The following is a 25,821-nucleotide window of genomic DNA, read 5'->3' as shown; positions in this document are numbered from 1 at the left end:
CTCATGGACATCGACAGACTAGAAGACAGAGGCGAAGCTTTCCTGTCTCTCCCCTCCCTGGCCTGCGAGAAGGGCCCAGGTTTTCTCACTGGAGGCATAATTAATCGGTAAATGCCCTTAGAGTTGCGGGATTTCTTCCCCACCGCATCACTTCTTCACAGAGGAGCCGGGGAACAAACAAGTGCTTTCCTCCCCTCGGCGCAGTCATTCCCAGTTTTTGCAGGGATGTGCTAGTCTAGACGCAAGGGTCGAGAGGGAAAATGAGTGGGTGCGGACAGGCGTGGGGAGAAGGAGAAGCCCTTCCCGGTTTAGGAAGACCTGCGGGCTCCCGGCTGCTGACATCCAAACCCTCCCCTGCGGGTCGACATGGCTTTCCTAGGGCGCAACACCCGCCGCGGCGGCCAAAGCCTCTGGGAGGAAAGTTGACGAGACGCGGATGGGGGCTCGGTCCCCCCTCCCAGGGCACTGCCGCCCTGCCCCGCCCGTCACCGGGGCTCCCGCGCCCCTCCTTCCCAGCAGCACCCAGACGACCTCCATCCCGGTCCTTCCAGCCGTACTTCGCGACCAGAGCTGCGGCGACCACATCAATTTGGGGGTGACGAGGGCGGGGCAGAGCTGGGGGAAGGGGAAGGCAGGCAACAGTAGCACGAAAATACGCATTCTTTTTCCGAGCTGCAAAGAAGGAAAAGTCCTGCCTCCTACCTGTTCTGTGCTCCTGCTCGCCTCGGCGCCGCGCGGCTGGACCATAACCTACAGGTTTCCCACTTCCGCTGCAAACACCTGGGAGCGCATCTCCGCACCCGGCGCCCCTCCTAGCCTCGGCGGAGCCCTGCCTAGCTACTTGACAGCAGAAGCCGGGCCTTTTAGAGCGGTCATTGGGGCCGCGGGGAAAGTGGGGCGGGCCCCGGAGAGAAACCCGCGCCTCTCATTGGGCAGGCGGGATGCCACTCTCACCCCAGACCAGGGTTTGCTGCGGACTGAGGTAGCTGCTAAGCCCAACTGCAAAGGGTCTCTGCAGTCCCTGGAACCAAACCCTGCTGCCAAAGGATCAAGGACCCCTCAGAGGAGGGACACTGGTTTGATGGCTTGTCATCTGAGGCCCCAAGAGGGAGGGAAGGGCCAGGCAGCACCAGACACCCAGCACTTTCCAGAGCTTCCCTGAAGGGACCATCTGCTCTGGGAAATTTGACAGGAGAAAATATCAGGAGCAGTGCCTTGATAGGGAAGCACGAACTTCAGTTAAGAATGGAGAAAAATACAAGAAATACGTATATTGACGTGAAAAAAAATCACAAGAAATAAAAAGACATGAGGGTGTGTTTATTTATTTCAAGTTTCCTTTTTTTTTTTTTTTTTTTTTTTTTTTGCCTAAATGTAACCCGGTAGTTTTTCCTGTGGAATAAAGGTTGAACTGTTTCTTCTGTACTGCAGAGAGACTCCAAAATATTCCCTGGTGGGAACAATGCTTTAAATGGGAAGACGCTGCAATAATAACCTCTCCAGAAAGACTAAAAGAGAGAAATTAAGGCCAAACTGCATAAGGAACTTGCTTTGGGCAGTTCATTTGGTGGTGGAAGTCTTAAAATAATCACCACCAGACTGACTGATAATCGATCTGTTTCTCTCCTACTGATATTAGTCCCTCATTCCTTTTATGTTCAAACCCTGAGGCTGCAGAGGATGCCTAAGCCAACCCCAACTTAGGTAATCCCAAACCTGCCTTTTAGATGAAGGGGAGCAAGGGTAAAACCATTTTGTTCCCATCTTTCATCTCTGCCATTTGGCCAGGTGGAATCAGTGAATCAACCCACAGAATTCTTAAGTGGGGAAAATGATAGAAGGAGTACCATAAAATTGGGGGAAGGGAGGCGTCTTGTTTTAGTGCCATAATAGAAAACAATCGTCTCACTTCCAGCCTACCTCCTTTTTGCAAATAGCCAAGTTCTTCATCCACCTAAATTAAGTAGCCGTCTTAACTTGTGCTGAGCATAACACAGCCCACTGGACAACTGTGAGAGAAGATAGCATTGTTATTAAATGCTAAATAAGTGTAGGCTCTTAGCTTAGTGCTTATGGTTGTTATTACTATTAGGGGAGACTCTTCATGAAATGTTCTCTTCATAAAACTGGATGATTCAAATTAATGTACTTGGAAGTGGGAACGGACCCTAGAGATAATTTACAGAGAACAATAGATACGGCTTTTATGCTGGGAACTTAACTTACCACTGACTGGGAATAACTAAAAATGCAATGGTAACTTTCAAAACCTTTCAGCCATGTTTCCACATAACATGCCCATTAGTTTGTGTCTCCACCCCAGGGACCCACACCAATTGTTCCATTGAATTGGACCAATCATTCATTACTTAGTGCATTTACTGAGCACTTATTCTGTGCCACACCCTGTGTTAGGTGCCAGGGAACTAAAGAAAAATAATACATTGAACAGGAAGCACTAAAGATAGTAAAATATTGTAGTAAGGAATATGTAATTTCCTTTTTTAATATTTTTAAGTTAATTTATTTATTTTGAGGGAGGCAGAGAGAGCGCGAGCAGGGAAAGGGCAGAAAGAGAGAGAGAGAGAGAGAGAGAGAGAGAGAGTCCCAAGCAGGCTGCACACGGTCAAGGCAGAGACTGAAGTGGGGCTGTAACTCACCGAACTGTGAGATCTTGACCTGAGCTGAAAGCAAGAGTCTAACGCTTAACCAACTGAGCCACCCAGGTGCCCCAGGCATATGTATTTTCAGCACTAACTTCTTTCAATTCCTAAACCTAAATCATTTTGAGTAGCGATGAACTCTAGCAGACCTTCCCCTAAATTTAAGCAGAGAGGAGAAGGTGAAATATCAAGGAAAGAAACTGAACATTGGGTTTAGCACAAGAGTTGAAATTGGAAGTGAAAAGAATATTAAAGATCTCTGCTATCCTCATTCTTTCATTCCTTAATTCATTCCTTTCTTCAACAAATATTGCTATCACAAATATAGTGGTGAATAAGGTAGGCAAGCTCTCATGGAGCATATTTATTTTTTAAATACACAGTGTTACTCTGTATATTTACTGATATAATTACAGCTCTCTAGGTGTGCGTATGTGTGTGTGCACACACACAATTTGGGAACAGTATTAAAATAATTAAAATTTCTATCTGGGCATCAGGCACCTCTTATATTTTCAAATAAAACAAATTATCTCCAGGTTATTGCTTGTTATCTCAGAGAGCAACACCTCCCCCTCTGTTCCTGGAATAAGTATGTTCTTACGTATATGAATATATCAAAAGTATCTGCTACAGCACATTTTACATTTTTCAGATCACTTTCAGATAAACTCCGCCCCCCCCTTTTTTTTCTTAAGTAAGCAGAAGTATCATTATCAGCTCCACTTCACAACTCAGGAAATGAAAGTAGCCAAGGAAATGTATTCCTTTGAAAGTAAAGGTAATTAAAAAATAGTTATGTATTTAATGCTTGGTATATAGGAGATAATATATACTTACAGATGAATATATGCTTTATAAAATGTGAGAGTTTGAAGAAGTTCAGAAACTATCAATTTCCACCATTAGTCTGTGAAGGAGACAATCAATTATTATAATTTGCTCAGGGTATTGTACCTACTCAGAAGCAAATGTGAGTCTAGAACCCAGATCTTAGGGCGACTCCTTCATTATTTTTACCAGCATAACGAACAATAACTTTGTCTGGTATATCTTCCACCAGAGTTCTTGCCCTTTTTCCTCCCCGAACCACCCATCCTTTTGAAATTTTCAAAAAATTCTGACCCAACAGTGTACCCATCTTCCAGCATCTAGAAAACTATATGAAAGGATGCCACTTTAAGTGGAAATTAAGCAGGACATAATAAGTAGTTGAGACTAAGTTTGCTTGTAAGTTTGGGGTCTGCCTCAGAAGACTGGGATCAGAATAATTGGGGCTGGCGTTCAGGTACAAAGAAAGCTGATGAAAATGGGTGGCTAGCTAGGCAGATTGCCTCCAGCACATACTGTCCCTAAAGTGAGGAAAAAGAGAACCGCAGAAACATCAGTCTGAATCCCCACTGACAGCCTGGGATAGAACCTATTTGCAAATCTCTATAAGAAACAGTAGGAACATTTTGCCTGGTTCTCTGGCTGGCTCTGATTCCCTAATCACTCGCAGAGTTCCACGGCACAATTTATTGGATATTACATTGCTAAACTTCCCTTGGCCCTGTTATTGAATTCTCCTGCCATCCATCCCCTCCTTCTTCCACCCGGCATTGGCCCTCTTTCTTGAAACATTCCAATTTCCTCCAACCAGTGATTAAATCTTGGTGAGAGGAAAGGAAACTATAGCAGCAGTACAGTGTTCCACAGCATGTATTCCTTTTCTTTCTCTTCTGCTCCACCCACCATTTCCTCACTCCGAAGCTTCCCAGAACAGTTGCTAGCATAGCCTGTTGTAGCAAAGAAGGGGGAGAATGAGAAAAAAGGGGCTTTTCCAATAGAAATTTCAAACTAAACACAGCAGAAAGACAGCAGAGGCTCTGCCCACTAGTATGAAGAGAGTCATGCTAAACCCAGTATGCAGCGTCTCAAAGAAGATCACATCAGCCCACTGACCTAGCTTTCACATAGCCAATAGGGAATGATTGCAAAGCGATGCACACACACGCGCAGCCACACACACACACACACACACACACACACACACACGCACATTGTACCATGTGGCTGGCAGAAGAGGCTGAGAAGATAGTTTTCAAATACTGCATACTGGAAATACAGTCCACAGCAGCAGCTTGCTACTTAGCCCCGGGCTACTGCAGTATTTTTGGAGATTAACAGTAAGATTAGAATTCCTTTTGTTTTGTCAATGACTGCTGTGCACCAAAAGGGCAGATTTATAGAAAGCCACATGCCGATATTTGCAAGGATATCTTCACACAGATTCCGTTGTTTCACAGGAGAATCCACTGTGTCTCCTTAAAAGTGCCCCATTTGCATAATAGGAACCAATGTGTGATATAACAAAAAGGCATGTTACCCCTTAGTCAGCCAATATGTCCTCCAATTTATTTCACCTCCTGAAACTCATGGGGAAGGACGATGCTCAATTCAATTGTTAAATTGTAGCTTGGTCTCTGTTATTCACGGAGAGTAAGCAGTCAGTTATTATTAGTGAACTCCACTGTCAACCTTAATTAACATGTCCTTTCCCTTCTCTCCTAACAGCCACTAACACTGAAAATTTCATTTACTGAGTATGTCCTTGAAATGATGCATACCTTCACATCTGGAGTGGACATGGAATGAGACAACAGAAGACCTTTGTTCCACTCTGAACTAGAAAATAGCTGAGAGGGTAGGGACAGAATCCTCAGTTGCTATGCTATAATGTGTCACAGCAGAGTGATGCAAAACTATTTGCTAATAATATGGTATCAGCATCTTTATAAAAGGTCATCTACCCAAATATACCTCCTATCCCCCAAAACAACCAAAAGAAGCAAGGGGAAAGATACAGAGGAAAGGATTTTCCACTTCACCAAAATTTTCAAATTTATTGGACTAAAGTTGTTCATAAAATCCTTTTTTTGTGTGTATTTAATATATATTGGATCTGTATTTATAATCCAATTATCATTTTCTTTTTTTTTCCAATTTTCATTTTCTATGTTGATAAATTATGCGGTTTTCCCCTTGTTAGTTTTCCAGTGTTTAGAAATATTGTTAATCATTTCAAATATTAATTTTGGCTTTTTAATTTTTCTGTAATGTGTATATGTCTTCTATTTTATTGATTTCCACTCTTATCTCCATTATTTCCTTCCTCTTACTTAGTTTTGCTTTGTTCCTTGTCTCTATTCTTGACGTGGGAATTGATGCCACTAATATTTCAGCATTTCATCTTTTTTTAATATCGCCTTTAAGGCTACACTGTTTTCTCTAAGCACTGCTTTAGTGTATCTAACAAGTTTTACTATGTCTTATCTTTATTATCAGTCAGTTTAAATAATTTCTAATCTCTGCTTTTCTTTTTTAGTTCAATGATAATTTAGAAGTACATCATTTAATTGATAGCCACTTAAGGTTTTCTACTTATCTTTCTGTTTCAAAATCTCAATTTGATTTTATCTTTGTCAGAAAAATACTCTAAAAAGATTTCAACTTTTAGTGATATGTTGAGGCTTTGTTTATAATGCCAATTTTTGCATCTTTGCTACATGTCCCCTGTACTCAGATTTTAAGCTGACTCCTAAACTATATATACACAGGATAGATTCCAAACAGTATAGATAAAGTTTAAAGAATTGTAGTAGGATGAACAATGACCCCTGACTCTCTGGAACCTGTGAGTGTTACCTTATATGGCAAAGTCTCTGCAGAAGTGATTAAGGATCTTGAGATCCTGAGATTATCCTGGATTATCCAACCAGGTCCTAAATGCGATCACATGTATCCTTGTAAGAGGCAAAGAGCGATTTTACTATACACAAAGCAGATGGTGATGTGAATGAAGACAGAGCCGAGAGAGATTTGAGGATGCTGGCCTTGAAAATTAGAGTGATGCAGCCATATGCCAAGGAACCCCCGCAGCCACCAGAATCTGGAGGAAGCAAGGAATGGATTCTCCCTAGAGCCACTGGAGGGAGTGTAGCCATGCTGGGCCACCTTGATTTTGGCCCAGTGATGCTAGTTTAGATATTTTGGATTCTACAGTGGTGAGAGAATATTATTTATTGTTTTAAGGCCTTTTGTGGATTTAAGTGAGAGGATAAATGCAATTCTTTTGTTGTGGTGGTAATTGGTTACAGCAGCCACAGGAAACTAGGATGAGAATTTAGCAAAGATTTCAACTGCACAGAGGAGAGAGAATTCAGAATTGGAGGATATCCTAGCTAACTGCCTTATAAACAAACAAAGAGGGTGGCTCAGTGTGTTGAGCATCTGATTTGGCTCAGTTCATGATATCACAGTTCATGAGTTTGAGACCCTCATCAGGCTCTCTGCTGTCCCTGCAAAGCCTGCTTCAGATCTTCTGTCCCCCACGCCTCTCTCTGTGCCTCCCCCACTCATGCTGCCTCTCAAAAATAAATAAAACATAAACAAAAAAATGAAACATATTCATGCTCTTCAAAAAGACACAACAGAATCCAAAAATCACTAAATGTATAATCGTGGGGCACCTGGGTAGCCCAGTTGGTTAAGTATACGACGCAGGTCATGATCTCCAGGTTTCATGAGTTCAACCCCCGCGTCGTGCTCTGCACTGACAGTGTGGAGCCTACTTGGGATTCTCTCTCTCTCCCTCTCTCTCTCTGCCCCTCCCCCACTCGCACTGTCTCTGTCTCTCTCAAAATAAATAAATAAACATAAAAAATTGTTTAATGTCTCATCACAATTTCCAGGATATAATCTAAAATTACTATACCTACCTGCCTCCCCCTGCCACTGCCTGCCTCTCAAAAAGAAAAACAAAACCAAAACAAAACAAAAAAAAAAAACAAAAAAAAAGTGAGATTCATACTTCAGAGTAAAGGCAGATATTACAGTTAGGAGACTAGGATTTTAAAACTGCTATTATAGTTATGCTCAAGGGCAAAAAGGAAAATTTGTCCATGATGGGTATTTTCCCAAATAAATTATATACACACAAATCTTCATCCTATAATGTTTCCTGGATGACTGAACACAATTTAATAAATCATACATGCTCATTATATAAATGTATGACAAACTAGAAGAGATAATAGTTGGAAAGAAATCTACCCAGAAATTAGCAAATTATTGTGTGATATTATTAATTTACTACTTAATTTCTGTTCTTCAATTATTCAAAATCATATCAAACTCAAAATGTCCAAAACTGAAATAATTACCTTGTTATAAGTTACAAAGGAACATTATGAAAACAGAACCTTAATATATCTGAGAGAGAAAAAGGAAATAGAGATGATATCTAGGTATATTGTTATAGGAAGAATTGTCAGTATCTAGAACTAAAGACAATGTTCCTAGTTAGAAAAAAGTGTGAAAGATATAATGTAAAATAGCAAGGAACGCTCAATAATTGAGATTTGATTATGATTAAAGCATAAACATAAAGAGGATGAAAAACAGATTGGAAACTACATTGGCCTTATTGCTATTCCTTATATGAGGTACACTCTAATCATAGGGCTTTTATACTTGCTGGCCTCCCTTCCTGAAATACTCTTCCTCAATTCCAGCGTGAACTCTTTTTCAGATTTTTATTAAAATGTTATCTTCTCAATCAACCTCCCCCTGATCATCTCACTTAAAATCAATATGCCCCCACCTCAGAACTCCCATTTCCCTAACTTCCTCCATATTTCTCCATGATGCTTTTCATCAGCTACTGTGCTACATAATTTTTGTACTCATTTGATTTCTTGACTGTCTTATAGAATATGGCCACCTTATCTTCCCTTTAGAATTTAAGCTCCACTGTGGTTTAAACTGACTCTTTTGTTCACTTCTGTGTGCTTACTTATCATCACATGCCTGTCCATGGGGCATGATAGGTACTCGATAAATCTTTGTTGCCTGTGAAAAAGAACCCCCAGAAAGAGCACCCATAATGCCATGCTTTTTGCTTGACTCTGTCTTCACACTTGTTCTCTCAACCTGGGATCTAGTCTTCCCTCCTCCCTACCTGCTTGCAGCCAGGTGAACTCTTGTTTATCCTCCAAAACACTGTTAGCTGGTATTTATTTTGTGAAACTCAAATTCTTCTCTTATAACAACATACAGTCACGGCCACTTCTGCACTTCTACACTTTACACATATATTTATCATTCTATTACATTTTATTGTATGAATTTGTTGGTATATCTCTCTTCATTACAAATAAAAAGCAATGAAAAGAATATATCACTTTTTACCTTAATGGGGTATAAACTTGAAGCTTCATTATGAAGAAATATGGCAATTTGCTGATAAAAACATGGAAAATTATAAATCCATCTGGACAACTAGAGAATATGTAAAATTCAAATTTTGGGACTCTGAATTCTTGCTTGTTTCTGAAGAAAAGGGGTCAGAAATGCCATTCCATTAGTCCTGCCCTTCCCTTGGGTGTTCAGTAATAGTAGGAGGAACATGCAGCACAAACAGCACATAAGGAAAACAGAGTACAGTTTAAGAATGAAGTATTACCGGGGCGCCTGGGTGGCGCTGTCGGTTAAGCGTCCGACTTCAGCCAGGTCACGATCTCGCGGTCCGGGAGTTCGAGCCCCGCGTCAGGCTCTGGGCTGATGGCTCAGAGCCTGGAGCCTGTTTCCGATTCTGTGTCTCCCTCTCTCTCTGCCCCTCCCCCGTTCATGCTCTGTCTCTCTCTGTCCCAAAAATAAATAAACGTTGAAAAAAAAAATTTAAAAAAAAAAAAAAAAAAAAGAATGAAGTATTACCTACTGCCAATAAGTCTGAGCTTTCTGCTACTATCCAATTATCAAATTGGAAGCACTACTTAAAAGAAAGTTTACTTTAACCTTTATGTGGACATAGTCATTCATTTTTCCAAAAATCTGTACCATTTGACATTGCAATAAAATTGGCTCGAAGCCTGGATTCCTCTCCAGCTGGTTGCCTACCTGAAGAAAGCTGATATATATTTTTTTAAATGTATGTCAATCATGTATACATGACTAGGAACTGCTCACCCCCCCTTTCCAGTTGACCTGAATACCTGAATATTTTCTATGCTGTTACTGCTGTTTACAACTTTATTAGTCAATCTAGGTTAACTGGGTAGTTCTTTTTTTTTTATTTTTTTAATGTTTATTTATTTTTGACAGAGAGAGACATAGCATGAGTGGGGGAGGGGCAGAGAGAGAGGGAAACACAGACTCTGAAGCAGGCTCCAGGCCCTGAGCTGTCAGCAGCACAGAGCCCAACGCTGGGCTCGAACTCACAGACCGCAAGATCATGACCTGAGCCAAAGTCGGACGCTCAATGGACTGAGCCATCCAGGCGCCCCTAAGTGGGTAGTTCTTATACTCCCAAGAAGTCCTCTGTTGAGCAGCAAATTTCTAGAATGAACTCAAAGAAATAGGACATAGGGCAGGTTGTCTACAAAAGGAAAAAGAGTGGTTCATTTAGAGTGTAGGCTTGAAAATGATAGGAAAGCCTGGAGTTTTTCATGTGTTGCACAATTCTTTGGAAAGGATGCTTGCAGAGGTCAACAGAATTGAAAGGAAAATCCAAGGTTGTGGACAGAGGATTACTCCATTCTGGGATGGCCTCTCACTCTGAGTCCCCTCCTGTCATAGTCCTCCCCACATTTAAAATTCCATAATGGCCTCGCATTGCAATTTTGAATGCCCAACTCTTTTTCCATTACAAATGGTCTGACTCCTGCCTACCTCTCTGACTTTATCTCAAACCACTCAGCTCTTTGCTCACTATGCCCCAGCCCACATTGGCCTTGATTGACCTCGAATGCCAAACTCAGTGCTGTTCCTTTTTTCTAAAAGGTTCTTCTCTTGGTTCTTCTGTGATGAGATTTCTATGATTTTTCAAGCCTCATCTTACCTGTTACTTCTCAGAGAAGACTTGGTGATGACGTGACTGGGTATGTTACAGCAGTAGCAACTGCCCCTGGGCCATCAGCTGAATCCTGACGATTCAGGATCCTGAATCCTGACGACACGGTGAAATTCAACTGTAAATGTGAGCAGGTGCAACAGAAGAAAATGGAAACTTCCCACTGATCCCCTGTTTAGCTTTTTCTCATTCCTTCTTTCTCCTTCTGTGACCACGCTACAGTGTATCAGCAACAAATGCTGCAACATTAAATGCCAATTTGTTTAGATTCTTTTCCCAACATTCAATCAGATGATCAGTTCCAAAATGTAGAAGTCATCCTCCATTCTCCCCTTTCCCTCACTAACTGATTTAACTTATTTAATAACTTCTTTTTTAAAAAAAATGTTTATTTATTTTTGAGAGAATCCAAGTGGGAGAGGGGCAGAGTGAGAGGGGGACAGAGGATCCAAGGCAGGCTCTGCACTGACAGCGCATAGCCTGACACGAACTCAGGAATCATGAGATCATGACATGAGCCGAAGTTTGACACTAAACCAGCTGAGCCACCAAGGTGCCCCTCTATTGATTAATATCCATTAACCATCCTCCGGATCACAGTGCTGCCACTCTGACTGAAGCTACCATTCCCTTCTTCTACGACTAGTGCAGTAACCTGATCATTGGTCTCTCACCTTCCATTCCCAGCTATTTGTCAAATCATCCAGAGTAATCATTTAAAAACAGGAATCAGTTTAGATCACGTGCCCATCAGATACTTTGCAGAGACCTTGCATTAGAGTGTGAATGTCCAACTTTCCCATTATAAACGGTCTGGTTCCTCCCTATTTCTCTGGCCTCATCTCAAACCAAACTCAGTTTGTTGTTCCTTTCTTTCTTTCTTTTCCACCCAGACTGCATCCTCTCCCTCTTATTCCCACGGAGGACAAGAACAATCATCAATGGCAATAGACGGTGGCAGGAACAACACCTACAGCCAACTTCACGCTCAGGAGAGAACACTGCACACCCCCCCCCCCATGGTTTCAGGCACTCTACATTCAGAGAAACTTCTCTAGTAACAAACTATAGAAATGATCCCTGCTTTTTTTCTAATACTCCTCTCCTGGTTCTCCATATGATTGGCTTTCTATGGTTTTTCAAGTCTAATCTTAAGTGTCACCTCTCACAAAAGACTCCTGTAACACTCCCAACATGTATCCCCTAATTCAGATTCTCTGTCATATCACACTATTATTTTTTCCTTCATAGCACTTCACTGTGAGAAATAATATTTGGTATTTAAATGTTTGTGTATCTTCTTTCTCTCCCTGTAGAATGTAGGCTCCATGAGGACAAGAACGTTGGCTGTCTTATTCACTACTATCTTCCCAGTGCTAGCATGGTCCATGGCACATGGTATGTGCTCAACAGATATTTTCTACTAATTAATAAAAATTGTGACACATGATTCTTTTTTTTAATATCCATGACAGGCCATATACATTTTTTTTAACTTTTGATAGACAGAGCATGAATGGGGGAGGGGCAGAAAGAGCAGGAGACACAGAATCCAAAGCAGGCTCCAGGCTCTGAGCCGTCAGCACAGAGCCCGACGTGAGGCTGGAACCGGCAAACCGCGAGATCACGATCGAAGCCGAAGTCGGACGCTCAACCGACTGAGCCACTCAGGCACCCCTATCACAAGCCATACAAAGGATCAGTGAACACTGTTGGTGAGCACTCACAGAGTCCAGACTGACAGCTCCCTCTGGATACAATGTCTTGTAGAGTTGTCCATCTGGACTCTCCGGAGCAGGCTGCCTGGTTTTACTTCTTGGGAAGTTGGTGGGCTCCTGAGAATCAGTACCCCATTGATACAGTACATCGAAGAAAATCTGACATTTTTCTATGAAACAACTCCAGTGTTTCACTTCCTAGTGGTGGTCATTTCCTAATCCCTTCAAATAATTGAAAGAGCCCCATAATTTCTGGATATGTATCCAAACTTTCAGGCCCCTACACAGACTAAATTTCCCTAAAGTTAGAGTAAACATAAGCTTCACACCAAAGGGAAGAAAGGAAAAGCTGGAAAGCTACTCAATTAAACCATAAACAGACCAGATTTAGCAGCATGACCACAAGATTGAGTCGAGGGAGACCAACATTAATTTATTTCTGTTATCAATTTATAAAAAACATTTCTTGAGGGGCACCTGGGTGGCTCAGTTTCTTAAGCATCCAGCTTCTGCTCAGGTCATGATCTTGCGGTTCGTGAATTCGAGCCCTGTGTCAGGCTCTCTGCTGTCAGCACAGAACCCACTTCAGATCCTCTGGCTCCCTCTTTCTCCACCCCTCCCCCACTGGCTCTCTCTCTCCCTCTCTCTCAAAAATAAATACACATTTAAAAGAATTTTCTTGAAACATACTAACCTTTTCAGAGAAAGATGCATTCCTAGGAGAATAAAACGATATTGGCATGCTACAAAGAAATGGAAATTTTCAGAAGAATGTAAACCTGGGAGGCTTGTCTCACTAGGACAGTACATATGGAGACTTAGCTATGTATTTTCTAATATAGTTTCAATTTGGAAACACCTGTATAGGTAAAATTTCATGTATGGAGGATAACAGTGATTGCCTGAATGTCAATTTCTTCACGACTTACCCCCAAAACATCAGAGCAACAGAAAGGCGTATAAAGCCACATGTGACAATAGTATCCTTTAATAAGATTTTGATACACCGAAAGAAGTAACTTTTAATTCAGTCATCTTGTCCATTGGATGTTCAGAAATAGAGAAAAGTAAAATTTCATACATAGCTATTGAAAGAAAAAAATACAAACTGTGAATCAAAGATTTCAGTCGAGAAAATTCTCCTCAAATACACACACACACACACACACACACACACGTACACACAACTGGAGAAAACTGCAACACAACACTTGAATCTGAATTTTAAGTCCTTAAATGAGAATTTAAAGGTATTTTTTAAAAAAATAAGGATCAAAAATTTAAAAATTAAAAACAGAAATGGTTTCCCAAATAACAACAACAAAATTCTCACAGAAGGAAAACAAGAGCTTAGTTAGCTCAAAAAAGGAATTTAACAAAGAGATAAACCATTTTTTTAAAAAAAGAATAAATTACAAAGTGCTCAAGGATAATAAATTCACATGAAAATTTAATAAGGCCCATTGAAGAAAGGAAGAAAAACAATGAAGAAAATAAAATGAGGTGAAGAAATAAAAATGATTAAAGAGATGGTAAATGAAACAGAAGGCAATCTAAGAAGGCCCAGCGTGCATACAACTAGAGTTTCAGAAGAAAAGAAAAGCAATCTAACAGCAGTAATTAAAACTGTAATCTAACAAAGGTTTCAAAACGCAACTAAATTTACATACTGAAAGGCCCCCTTGTGTACCTGGGAAAATGGACCCAGAACAATAAATTCTCAAAAGTATCTTAGTAAAACCATTAGTCTCTAAAAACAAAAACAAAATCATCAGGATTCCTGGACAAAAACATTAAATTATAAAAATTAAAAAAAATACACTGGTGCCAGACTTTTCAAAAGCAAGGCTGCAGTGCAGCAGCATTTCAAAAAATCTAAAAGTGTGAGCCACGGATGTTATATCTAACCAAACACTCCTTCAAGTATCAAGCCTATAAAAAGACACAACTTTGAATCAGAAGGAACTCAAGTTACAGTGTAACCATGAGCTCTTCATGTGGCTTCTATAAGATGAGCTTACTGGAGAATAAACATGACTGGGAAGTTTCCCCAAAAGGAGAAAAGATGAGCACTTAATATACTTAAGTGCAGAACTAATGCAGGGTTCAGTGTAGGTTTAGGTACGTGAGGGAAAATAGTATGTAAACATCATCTATTCTGACAAAATAGAAGGAATGCAACTAATAAACAGAAGGAGAAACTAGAGAGGAAAAAGTGGAATAAGAGCATTGACTGGTGTAAATGTAAGAGACAGCAGGCAAAGAATACCATTTACATTTCACAAACAGCAGAGGGAAATAATAAGTAGGAAATAAGGTGATTAAAGGCATTATAAAGGGTATACATGAATGGGTATACATGAATAAAACATAAGACAAAACTCCTTCGATATCAAAAGAAATGTTAAACAAAGGAAGGAAGACTCAATAAATACAGAAAGAGGTGCAGTAAATACAATACACTAGACACAGCAATCATAAAATACTATTATAAAAGCGACATATTAATCATAACAATAAATATGAACAGGCTTCACTTATGTACTAAAGGAAAAGATTTTCCAGTTGGCTCATAGAGCAAACCCAACTCTCTGCTGTGTACAAGACGCACACTTAAAATGGTAACTGAAAAGTGTGGACCATTAAGGCCAAGGCAAAGACATACTAGGCAAATGGGAACAATAAGGAAGCAGGGTTTGTGTTTCTGTTATCAAAGTAAAATTCAAGCCAAAAAACATTACATGAGAACAAAAAAAAAGGGCATTTTAAAATGCTAGAAGCCATAATTCACAATGAGGAAATAAAAGTTATAGCTATGCCCCAAATAATACAGTAAGCATTTAGTGAACACAAATCACAAAAGGTACAAGATGAAATAGAAACATTAAAACCAAGAGACTTTAACACATTATTTTTGGTTCAAGGCAAATCAAAATTTAAAACTTGGACCAGAGAAAATCTAAATAACATAATCCACAACATAGAATTTATAGGGATATATCAAACACCACACAGGAATATGTTTTCTTCTCAAATGCATGTGGAATGGGGCACCTGGATGGCTCAGTCGGTTAAGCATCCAACTTCGGCTCAGGTTATGATCTGATGGTTTGTGAGTTTGAGCCCCGCGTCGGGCTCTGTGCTGACAGTTCAGAGCCTGGAACCTGTTTCAGATTCTGTATGTGTGTCTCTCTCTGACCCTCCCCTGTTCATGCTCTGTCTCTGTCTCAAGAGTAAATAAACATTTAAAAAAAATTCAAATGCATGTGGAATATTCACAAAAATAAACCATATAAGAGATCACAAAGGAAGCATCAGTAATTTCTGTATCAGAATCAATTACAACAACACTCCGATCACAATGCAAAACAACTTGAAATTAAAAGAAATTGCACATGGAAATAAAAAAAAAAACTTCTCTTAAATAACTCTTGGGTGGAAGAGGAAGTACAACCAAAAGTAACAAAATCTCTGAAAAAAGAAAAAACAATACATAGTAGAATCTGTGGGATATATTTAAAGTAATGATCAGGAGAAAATTCAGTCTTAAACATCTATATCACGGGTCAGAAAACTAAAGTCCCCGGGGCAGGTCTAGCTCAATGCCTGTTTTGTATGACTTGCAACAACAGCCAAGTTTATTTATTTATGCATATCTTATGGCTGCTTTTCACTACAACTACAGAGTTGGATAGTTGTGACAGAGATTATATAGCTCACAAAACCTACAATTTATAATATTTATAAGACCTTTACCAAAAAATGCTGATTCTCACTCCATAGCAATAGAAAGATAGATAAAAATTAAATAAATTAAATTCCCAACTTAAAAAAAATTCAAACAAAAATAAGGCAAAATAAGCATAATGAAGATTAATTACGTAGGGAAAAGAAAAGAGTCTATTAAATTAAATCCAACTCCTACCTACTCTTAAAAAAATCAACAAAATAGACAAAATACTAGCTAAATGAATATGTTTTAAAAAGAAGAAGAAATTACATGGGAGACATAACTATTGATAGGAAGAAATGTATATTACATTATACATGTATATTATATTAACATGTATATTATATTATATATACATATGTAATATAAGATAATCAGAAACCAATTTTTCACACTTGCATAAAAATGGAAAACAGATAAAATTGATAATTAATAAATCACTAGGAAAGTAAAATTTGTCAAAATTGTCTGATAGACAATAGAATAATTTCCATAAAAGACATAGTGAAAGTTATCAAATTTAAAAAAAAAAAACAACAAATACAGAAATTTTGTGCAACACATGTCAACAGGTAAAGGGATAATATAACTAGCATATAAAAAAAGTATTTTTTAAGCTAGGTAAAAAAAAATTCTATAGAAAAAGTGACAAAAGACATGAATATAGATAAATTCACAAAAATCATGCAATCCTTAAACACATGGAATGGTGTCCAATTATTTATAATAAAGAGTTGTTTATAATGTTATTTATAATAAAGAGATTTATATTAGAATCTCACTAAGTTACCATTTCTCATGATAGATTGGTAAAAACTCAAAAGCTTAATAATGAACTCTGTTGGCAAAGCTAGGGGAAATAGACACTCTCATGCCTTGCTACTGGAGTGCAAGATTGTATAACTCTTCTGGAGAATTTGGCAATATCTAACAAAAATATATGCATTTATGTTCTGTACCAGAAATCCCACTTCTAGGAAGATATGTTTAAAACAGTATGAAGATATATGTCACACATTATTTGTAATGACAAAATATTGGAAACCATCTGGCGTGCCTAGGTGAGTGGCTCAGTCTTTTAAACATCCGACTTCGGCTCAGGTCATTATCTCGCAGTTTCTAGGTTTGAGCCCCATGTCGGGCTGTGTGTTGACAGCTCAGAGCCTGGAGCCTGCTTCGGATTCTGTGTCTCCCTCTCTCTCTGCCCTCCCCCACTCGTGATCTGTCTCTCTTTCTATCAAAAATAAATTAAGAAAATGTTTTTAAATAAAAACAATTGCAAACCATCTAAATGCCCAGAGGGATTGGTCTACTAAAGTACATCCACATAGGGCAGACTACATGGCTGTAAAAAGGATGGGGAACACTTCTAAGAATATATATGGGGTGATTTTTAGGATACATTAATTAAAAAAGCAAAGTGCGAATCAGTATATGATATACTCTATGTTTGCGTGTGGGCATATTGCTCACCTTTGAAAAAAGAAACAGGAAAGATGACAGAAAATGAAATTGGTTACTGGCAAGGAGTTCAGGGGAGCAGGAGCCGAGAAAGATACATGGCTGAGAGTAATATATGCCTGGTGTACATTTTGGTTTGGTAGTTTGGTTTTAGAAGCACATTAATATTCTCCACATTTAAATACTAAAATAAAAGAAAAAAAAACTAAAACCTTATGTAATCAAAAACAAATGAACCCAAATGAATTATATAATCATACTGAAATGGTATGGGGAGACCTAACCAACATAACTTTTTTTTTTTAATTTTTTTTCAACATTTATTTATTTTTTGGGACAGAGAGAGACAGAGAATGAACGGGGGAGGGGCAGAGAGAGAGGGAGACACAGAATCGGAAAAGGCTCCAGGCTCTGAGCCATCAGCCCAGAGCCCGACGCGGGGCTCGAACTCACGGACCGCAAGATCGTGACCTGGCTGAAGTCGGACACTTAACCGACTGCGCCACCCAGGCGCCCCCAACATAACTTTTAACAGAATACTTTATATATCCACAATCTGTATTTAAAAAAAGAAATAAAATCAAATATTAAAGGCATTTTAGTAAGTATATTTTTCATAACTGTATCAATTATTTTGTTTGTTAGGGTTCTGGTTTTATTGAGGTATAATTGCATCTAATATCATTTAGTTTCAGGTGCACAATATAATGACTCTATATTTATATACACTGCTAAATGATCACCACAATAAGTCTAGTTACCATCTGTCACCATATAAAATTACAAATTTTTTTTCTTGTGATGAAAACTTTTAAAATGTACTCTCTTGGCAACTTTCAAGTCTGTACTACATTATTACTGTTATAGTCACTCTACTGTACATTATATCTCCATGACTTATTTATTTTATAATTGGACATTTGTACATCTTAACCCATTTCATCCATCCTCAAACTTCTTCTCTACTAGAAACCACTGTTCTGTTCTTTGTATTTATGAGTTTTGCTTTGTTTTATTTGTTCACTTATTTTGGTTTTTTTATTCCACAAGTTAGTGAAATCATGCAGTATTTTCTTTTTCTGATTTATTAGCATAATTCCATCAAGATCCATCCATGTTGTCAAACTGGCAAGATTTTATTTTTTTCAGGCTGAGTAGTACTCCATATTGTGTGTGTGTGTGTGTGTGTATCTCACATCTTCTTTACTCATTCATTGAGTGATGGTTATTTAAGTTGTTTCCATATCTTGGCTATTGTAAATAATGCTTTAGTGGGGGTGCATATATCTTTTCAAATTAGTGTTTTTGTTTCTCCAGATAAATATCTAGTACTGGAATTATTGGATTATAAGGCAGTTATATTTTTATTTTTTTAGGAAAGTCCATGCTGTTTTCCATAGTGGCTACACCAATTTACATTCTTACCAGCAGTGCACTAAGGTCCCCTTTACTCCATATCCTCCCCAACACTTCTCTTTTCTTTTCTTGTTTTCCTTTTATAATAGCCATTCTAATAGGTATGAAGTGGTATTGCATTGTGGTTTTCATTTGCATTCCCCTAATGATTAGTGATATTAAGCAACTTGTCTTGTGCCTGTTGGCCATCTCGATGTCTTCTTTTCAAAATGTCTGTTCAGGGGCGCCTGGGTGGTGCAGTCGGTTAAGCGTCCGACTTCAGCCAGGTCACGATCTCGCGGTCCCTGAGTTCGAGCCCCGCGTCAGGCTCTGGGCTGATGGCTGAGAGCCTGGAGCCTGCTTCGGATTCTGTGTCTCCCTCTCTCTCTGCCCCCCCCAACCCCATTCATGCTCTGTCTCTCTCTGTCCCAAAAATAAATAAACGTTGAAAACCAAAAAAAAAAAAAAAAAAAAAAAATGTGAATGTTATAAAAAAAAGAAAAAAAAAAAAAAGAAAATGTCTATTCAGGTCCTTTGCCCATTTTTGATTGTTTGGTTTTTTGCTACTGAGTTGTATGCATCCCTTATATATTTTGGATATTAACTTTTAAAAATTTTTTTAATGTTTATTTATTTTTGAGAGAGACAGAGACAGAATGTGAGTGGGTTAGGGGCAGAAAGAGAGGGAGCCACAGAATCCGAAGCAGGCTCCAGGCTCCGAGCTGTCAGCACAGAACCCAATGCGGGGCTCAAACTCACAAGCTGTGAGATCATGACCTGAGCCGAAGTCAGACGCTCAACTGACTGAGCCACCCAGGTGCCCCTATTAACATTTTATTAGGTATATAATTTATAGTATTTTCTCCCATTCAGTAGGTTGCTTTTTCATTTTGTCGATGGTTTTCTTTGCTGGACAAATGCTTTTTAGTTTGATGCAGTCTCATGTGTTTATTTTTGTTTTGTTGTCGTTGTTGTTGTTGCCTTTGCTTTTGTAGTTAGGTCCAAAAAATCATTGCCAAGACTGAAGTTAAGAAGTTCATTGCTTATGTTTTCTTCTAGGAGATTTATGGTTTCAAGGCATTCAAGCCTTCAATCCACTCTGAGTTAATTTTTGCGTATGTTATAAGATGATAGTCTAGTTTCATTCTTTTGTTTGTAGCTGTCCAATTTTCTCCGTACATTTATTGAAGAGCCTGTCCTTTTCTTACTGTATATGCTTGCCTCCTCTGCAGTAAATGAATTGACCAAATATGTATGGGTTTGTTTCTGGGATCTCTATTCTGTTCCATTGATCAATGTGTTTTTATACTGATATTGTATGCTTTGATTACTATAGCTTTGCGGTATCATTTGAAATCAGAGGGCATAATGCCTCCAGCTTTGTTTTTCTCTCTCAATATTGCTTTGGCTATTCAGGGATTGTTGTGGTATCATACAAATTTTAAGATTGTTTGTTATATTTCTATGAGAAATACCACTGGAATTTTGGTAAGGACTGCATTGAATCTGTTATAACCATATCAATTCTGATTCTATCTCACATGTATTGTAGGATTGAGCAAATGAAAAAGTTGCTTAATATTGTTGAGAGTTAACATTGATACTGTGAAAGAAGGAAATGAAATATGGAATGGGAAAAAGGCAAAGGATGATCATGTGGTATACCATTGAAATAAAAAATGTCATTATAAATTTATGTTTTCTGTCGGTCCTAGAAGCAATGACACCTCTATGGCAACATAGAACAAGATGTAGCATATAGGAAACAAAGGATCAAACAGAAAAGAGAAATAAATATAGAGGACTTCTAGGGGTGGTGCAAAAGAAGGACAAGGAGGCCATGGAGCACCAGGGTGGCTCAGTTGGTTAATCGCCTGACTTAGGCTCAGGTCACAATACAGCAGTTCATGAGTTCAAGCCCCACATCGGGCTCTGTGCTGACAGCTAGGAGCCTGGAGCCTGCTTCGGATTCTGTGGCTCCCTCTCTCTCTGCCCCTAATGCACTCTCACTCTGTCTCTCTCTCTCTCAAAAATAAATAAACATTAAAAAATTAAAAAAAAAAAAAAGTACAAGGAAGCCAGCTGTGCAATAGGCTAAGGTAGAATTAAGTCCTCCTTGAAGTGGGACAACAGAGGATTCCAGATGCCCTTCCAAAAAATGTACTATATAAATATAATATAAAAATATATCATATGAATATAATATATCCATATACATGTGTCATAAATATACACAATATTTATTAATTACAGAGGGTGTGAATATATTCACCAAAGGAAATGTCATCATGGAACATAATAAGAGCTTCTACTTTGTAAAAAGTCTAGTTAAATGGTTTTACAAGAAAGGGAAGAAAAGAGTGCAGAAGGTTCAGAATGAAACATTAAGAGTGGTCAGTCTTCATCTTTAGATATTTTGATAATGACATGTAGACAAGTCGATGTTTTGTAGAATAAACATACAACATGGTTGTGGCAATAAAGGCCAGAAAAAGTAATTACAAGAGTTAAAAATTTGGCCGTAGAAAAACAGAAATTGGGAGTAGGAAGAGTAGAGCAGGGGACATTTGCTATTTTTTGTAGTATTAATGACATTACGAGAGTTTATATTCTTACTAGGAAATTGTTTATGAATTGGTGACATTTTTGAGGAGCTATGTTGCAGACTATCACAGAATGATCTGGTGGTCTCATTCTAGAACAATTCTCCTGGGATTATACCCTGGGTCATTTCTCTACCCTTTTCTCTGTTATGTCCCAAGACTTGCCCACCATCCTACTTGATTTGCTACCGCTTCACCACTGTGGATCAAGAAGTATACTTATAACTTTGTCCTCTCTGTTCTTGTCCTCGCTAAATAAACATACAACACTGGAAATTTCTTGGACCTATTCTGAGCAATAACTATAACAAAACAGTTGTGAGTTCAAGCCCCACGTTGGGTATGGAGGCTACCTAAAAAAAATTGCTCGTCTTAGTCTTAACTGCCATATAAATAAATGCACCTCATCCTGATGCTGAGTTTCACTGATTCTCTCTTTGCTTTCTTTCTTGGAGTCAGATCCATTTTTCTATTCCTTTTCAAGGGCAAAAGATATAAATTTTAGAAATTCAGGTCTCATAAAGTATACTACTTGTGAATCCTTATGAGGGGGAAAATACAAGATGTAAAGGTGGTCAAAAATGGATTAATACACATGAATTAAGAAAGGGAAAATCGGAGCTAAAACAAAGACTTTCAGGCAGGAGGGAGAGGTAGAGTGACTGGATACATTATCTGTTGTTTACAACCTCTGGAACTGCCTATGCTCCAAATCTGAAAGAGAAGGCAAAGAGAGACAGAAGAGGGAGGGAGGCCACTCCGGATCAGTAGGTAGCAGGTTAATAAGCAAGGGAACTTACCTGTGAGATGTGTTTTAGGCAGCCACAAGACAGATGGATCTCTGCCTCTGCCTGCTAGAATCTTAAAAGTTTATACCGAGCCCTTGACTGGGTTAAGCCACATAATTTAGTTCAGATGGTCTCAACAACACATTGTTCTCTCGAGATTGTGTCCTTGTATAGCCAGGACACAGATGTGCAAGAGCACCTGGCTCTGGGGGTCCCAAACAGACCAGATTCGGCAACTCACCACTGACAAAATCCAAAGGCAGAGAGAACAGTGGTGTTGAAACTAGAAAGGAATTTCTTTCAGGGAGGCCAACACCGGGAAGACTGGAAATCCAAAGGCAGAGAGAACAGGGGTGTTGAAACAAGAAAGGAATTTCTTTCAGGGAGGCCAACACCGGGAAGACTGGACTAATGTCTCAAAGACTGTCTCCAAAGCGCCAAAAATTCTTCCAGGTCTATATAAAGAAACTGTAGACAAAGATCAGTGCAGATGGGAAATAAAAGTCAAGTGGATTATTGTCCTGGAATTAATCATGGGGTCTTGCTGGCTCAGGGCAGTCCTCTTTGCTTGAGAGGGTAGTTTCTCCCATCAAGGGATGCTTTGCTCACAGGGTCCCTTGCCTGAGTTAAGAGATATTTTAGGAAAAAGAACTTAAGTAGAAAGTTTGAGTTCAAAATGGTGGTAGTTGAAGTCCTTTTTCACTTGAAACTTACCCTAAAGTGGGAATGGTGGGCAGAATGTACTTTCCAAGGACAGGAAAAGGGGTAAGGAGCCTCTGATTGCCCGAGTCCAGGTTGAGGGTCAACTGGTGATCATATCCTCTTGATGACCTCCTCCACCATCACCCTAGGGACAGAACATTAGAAACTATAGAAATTGTAAGTATCAAAGTATAACTATAATCTGAAAAGACATCTTCACTTTTATAATTATTTTTATTTTTAATCATAATATTCCACCTATTTTAAAAAGCAGTTAGACATTTATGTGCCTCAAAAATATATCTGGGTAATAACTTTTTTAAAGCTGGAATAAGCTGTTATAAAATATCTGACAGTATATCTTATATACTGGCTGGCTGGGTCACTCAGTCTGGTAGGCGTCCAATTCTTGATTTTGGCTTGTGTCATGATCTCATGGTTTGTGAGGTCAAGCCCTGCGTGGGGCTCTGCACTGACAGCACAGAGCCTGCTTGAGATTCTCTTTCTCCCTCCCTCTCTGCACCTCTTCCCTGTCACATCCACACATGCTCTCTCTCTCTCTCTCAAAATAAACATTTTTTTTTAAAAAAACAATAAAGTAAAATATATGACAGTGAACAACAAAAGGTATCTAGAACAGAAACAAAAAAATAATAGGAACAAAAGTAGCAGATGTCAATAGCTTTAAACATTGATAATTAAATAAAATTGGTTGAAAGACAATTTTCAATGTACAGGCCACCACCAAAGGAGCAAAACAAGATGGGGGCTCGAGGGAGGATGGCGGCGTAGGAGGATGCTGGGCTCACCGCGCGTCCTGCTGATCACTTAGATTCCACCTACACCTGCCTAAATAACCCAGAAAACCGCCAGAGGATTAGCAGAACGGAGTTGCCAGACCCAAGCGCAGACGAGAGGCCCACGGAAGAGGGTAGGAAGGGCGGCGAGGTGGTGCAGGCTCCACAGACTGGTGGGAGGGAGCCGGGCGGAGGGGCGGCTCGCCAGCCAAGCAGAGTCCCTGAGTCTGGCTGGCAAAAGCGGAGGGGCCTGATGGACTGTGTTCTGACAGCAAGCGCAACTTAGCATCTGGGAGGTCATAAGTTAACAGCTCTGCTCGGAAAGTGGGAAGGCTGGAGGACAAAGGGAGGGAGAGCTGCTGAGCCCCGGCTAAGAGAGAGCTCAGTTTGGTGGGGAACAAAGGCGCTCGCCAGCGCCATCTCCCCCGCCCATCCCCCAGCCAAAATCCCAAAGGGAACCGGTTCCTGCCAGGGAAATTGCTCGCTCCGCGCGAACACCCAACTCTGTGCTTCTGCGGAGCCAAACCTCCAGCAGCGGATCTGACTCCCTCCGGCTGCCACAGGGCCCCTCCTGAAGTGGATCACCTAAGGAGAAGTGAGCTAAGCCTGCCCCCCCTGCCGCCGTGCACCTTGCCTACCCACCACAGCTAATACGCCAGATCCCCAGCATCACAAGCCTGGCAGTGTGCAAGTAGCCCAGACGGGCCACGCCACCCCACAGTGAATCCCGCCCCTAGGAGAGGGGAAGAGAAGGCACACACCAGTATGACTGTGGCCCCAGCGGTGGGCTGGGGGCAGACATCAGGTCGGACTGCGGCCCCGCCCACCAACTCCAGTTATACACCACAGCACAGGGGAAGTGCCCTGCAGGTCTCACCACACCAGGGACTATTCAAAATGACCAAGCGGAAGAATTCCCCTCAGAAGAATCTCCAGGAAATAACAACAGCTAATGAGCTGATCAAAAAGGATTTAAACAATATAACAGAAAGTGAATTTAGAATAATAGTCATAAAATTAATCGCTGGGCTGGAAAACAGCATACAGGACAGCAGAGAATCTCTTGCTACAGAGATCAAGGGACTAAGGAACAGTCACGAGGAGCTGAAAAACGCTTTAAATGAAATGCAAAACAAAATGGAAACCACCACGGCTCAGATTGAAGAGGCAGAGGAAAGAATAGGTGAACTAGAAAATAAAGTTATGGAAAAAGAGGAAGCTGAGAGAAAGAGAGATAAAAAAATCCAGGAGTATGAGGGGAAAATTAGAGAACTAAGTGATACACTAAAAAGAAATAATATATGCATAATTGGTATCCCAGAGGAGGAAGAGAGAGGGAAAGGTGCTGAAGGGGTACTTGAAGAAATAATAGCTGAGAACTTCCCTGAACTGGGAAAGGAAAAAGGCATTGAAATCCAAGAGGCACAGAGAACTCCCTTCAGACGTAACTTGAATTGATCTTCTGCACGACATATCATAGTGAAACTGGCAAAATACAAGGATAAAGAGAAAATTCTGAAAGCAGCAAGGGGTAAACGTGCCCTCACATATAAAGGGAGACCTATAAGACTCGTGACTGATCTCTCTTTTGAAACTTGGCAGGCCAGAAAGGATTGGCACGAGATTTTCAGTGTGTTAGACAGAAAAAATATGCAGCCGAGAATCCTTTATCCAGCAAGTCTGTCATTTAGAATAGAAGGAGAGATAAAGGTCTTCCCAAACAAACAAAAACTGAAGGAATTTGTCACCACTAAACCAGCCCTACAAGAGATCCTAAGGGGGACCCTGTGAGACAAAGTACCAGAGACATCACTACAAGCATAAAACATACAGACATCACAATGACTCTAAACCTGTATCTTTCTATAATAACACTGAATGTAAATGGATTAAATGCGCCAACCAAAAGACATAGGGTATCAGAATGGATAAAAAAACAAGACCCATCTATTTGCTGTCTACAAGAGACTCATTTTAGACCTGAGGACACCTTTAGATTCAGAGTGAGGGGATGGAGAACTATTTATCATGCTACTGGAAGCCAAAAGAAAGCTGGAGTAGCCATACTTATAT

General features: G+C 39.8%; 1 non-coding gene across 1 annotated transcript; it reads right to left on the bottom strand.

Annotated features, from left to right (window-relative positions):
* Positions 1 to 11,438: 11,438 nt before the first annotated feature.
* LOC124502851 (small nucleolar RNA U3) lies at positions 11,439 to 11,648 on the bottom strand. Its single transcript, XR_006960079.1, has one exon. It is a non-coding gene; the product is annotated as a small nucleolar RNA U3 (small nucleolar RNA).
* Positions 11,649 to 25,821: the final 14,173 nt, after the last annotated feature.

Source organism: Lynx rufus, unplaced genomic scaffold (genome assembly GCF_022079265.1).
Source record: "Lynx rufus isolate CCGP_SWC_20201006 ecotype Redwood Valley unplaced genomic scaffold, mLynRuf1.p SCAF_7, whole genome shotgun sequence".
In the NCBI taxonomy this organism is placed as follows: Eukaryota; Metazoa; Chordata; class Mammalia; order Carnivora; family Felidae; genus Lynx; species Lynx rufus.
Note: the sequence above shows the minus strand (reverse complement) of the source record. Positions and strands in the feature narration are given on the sequence as shown.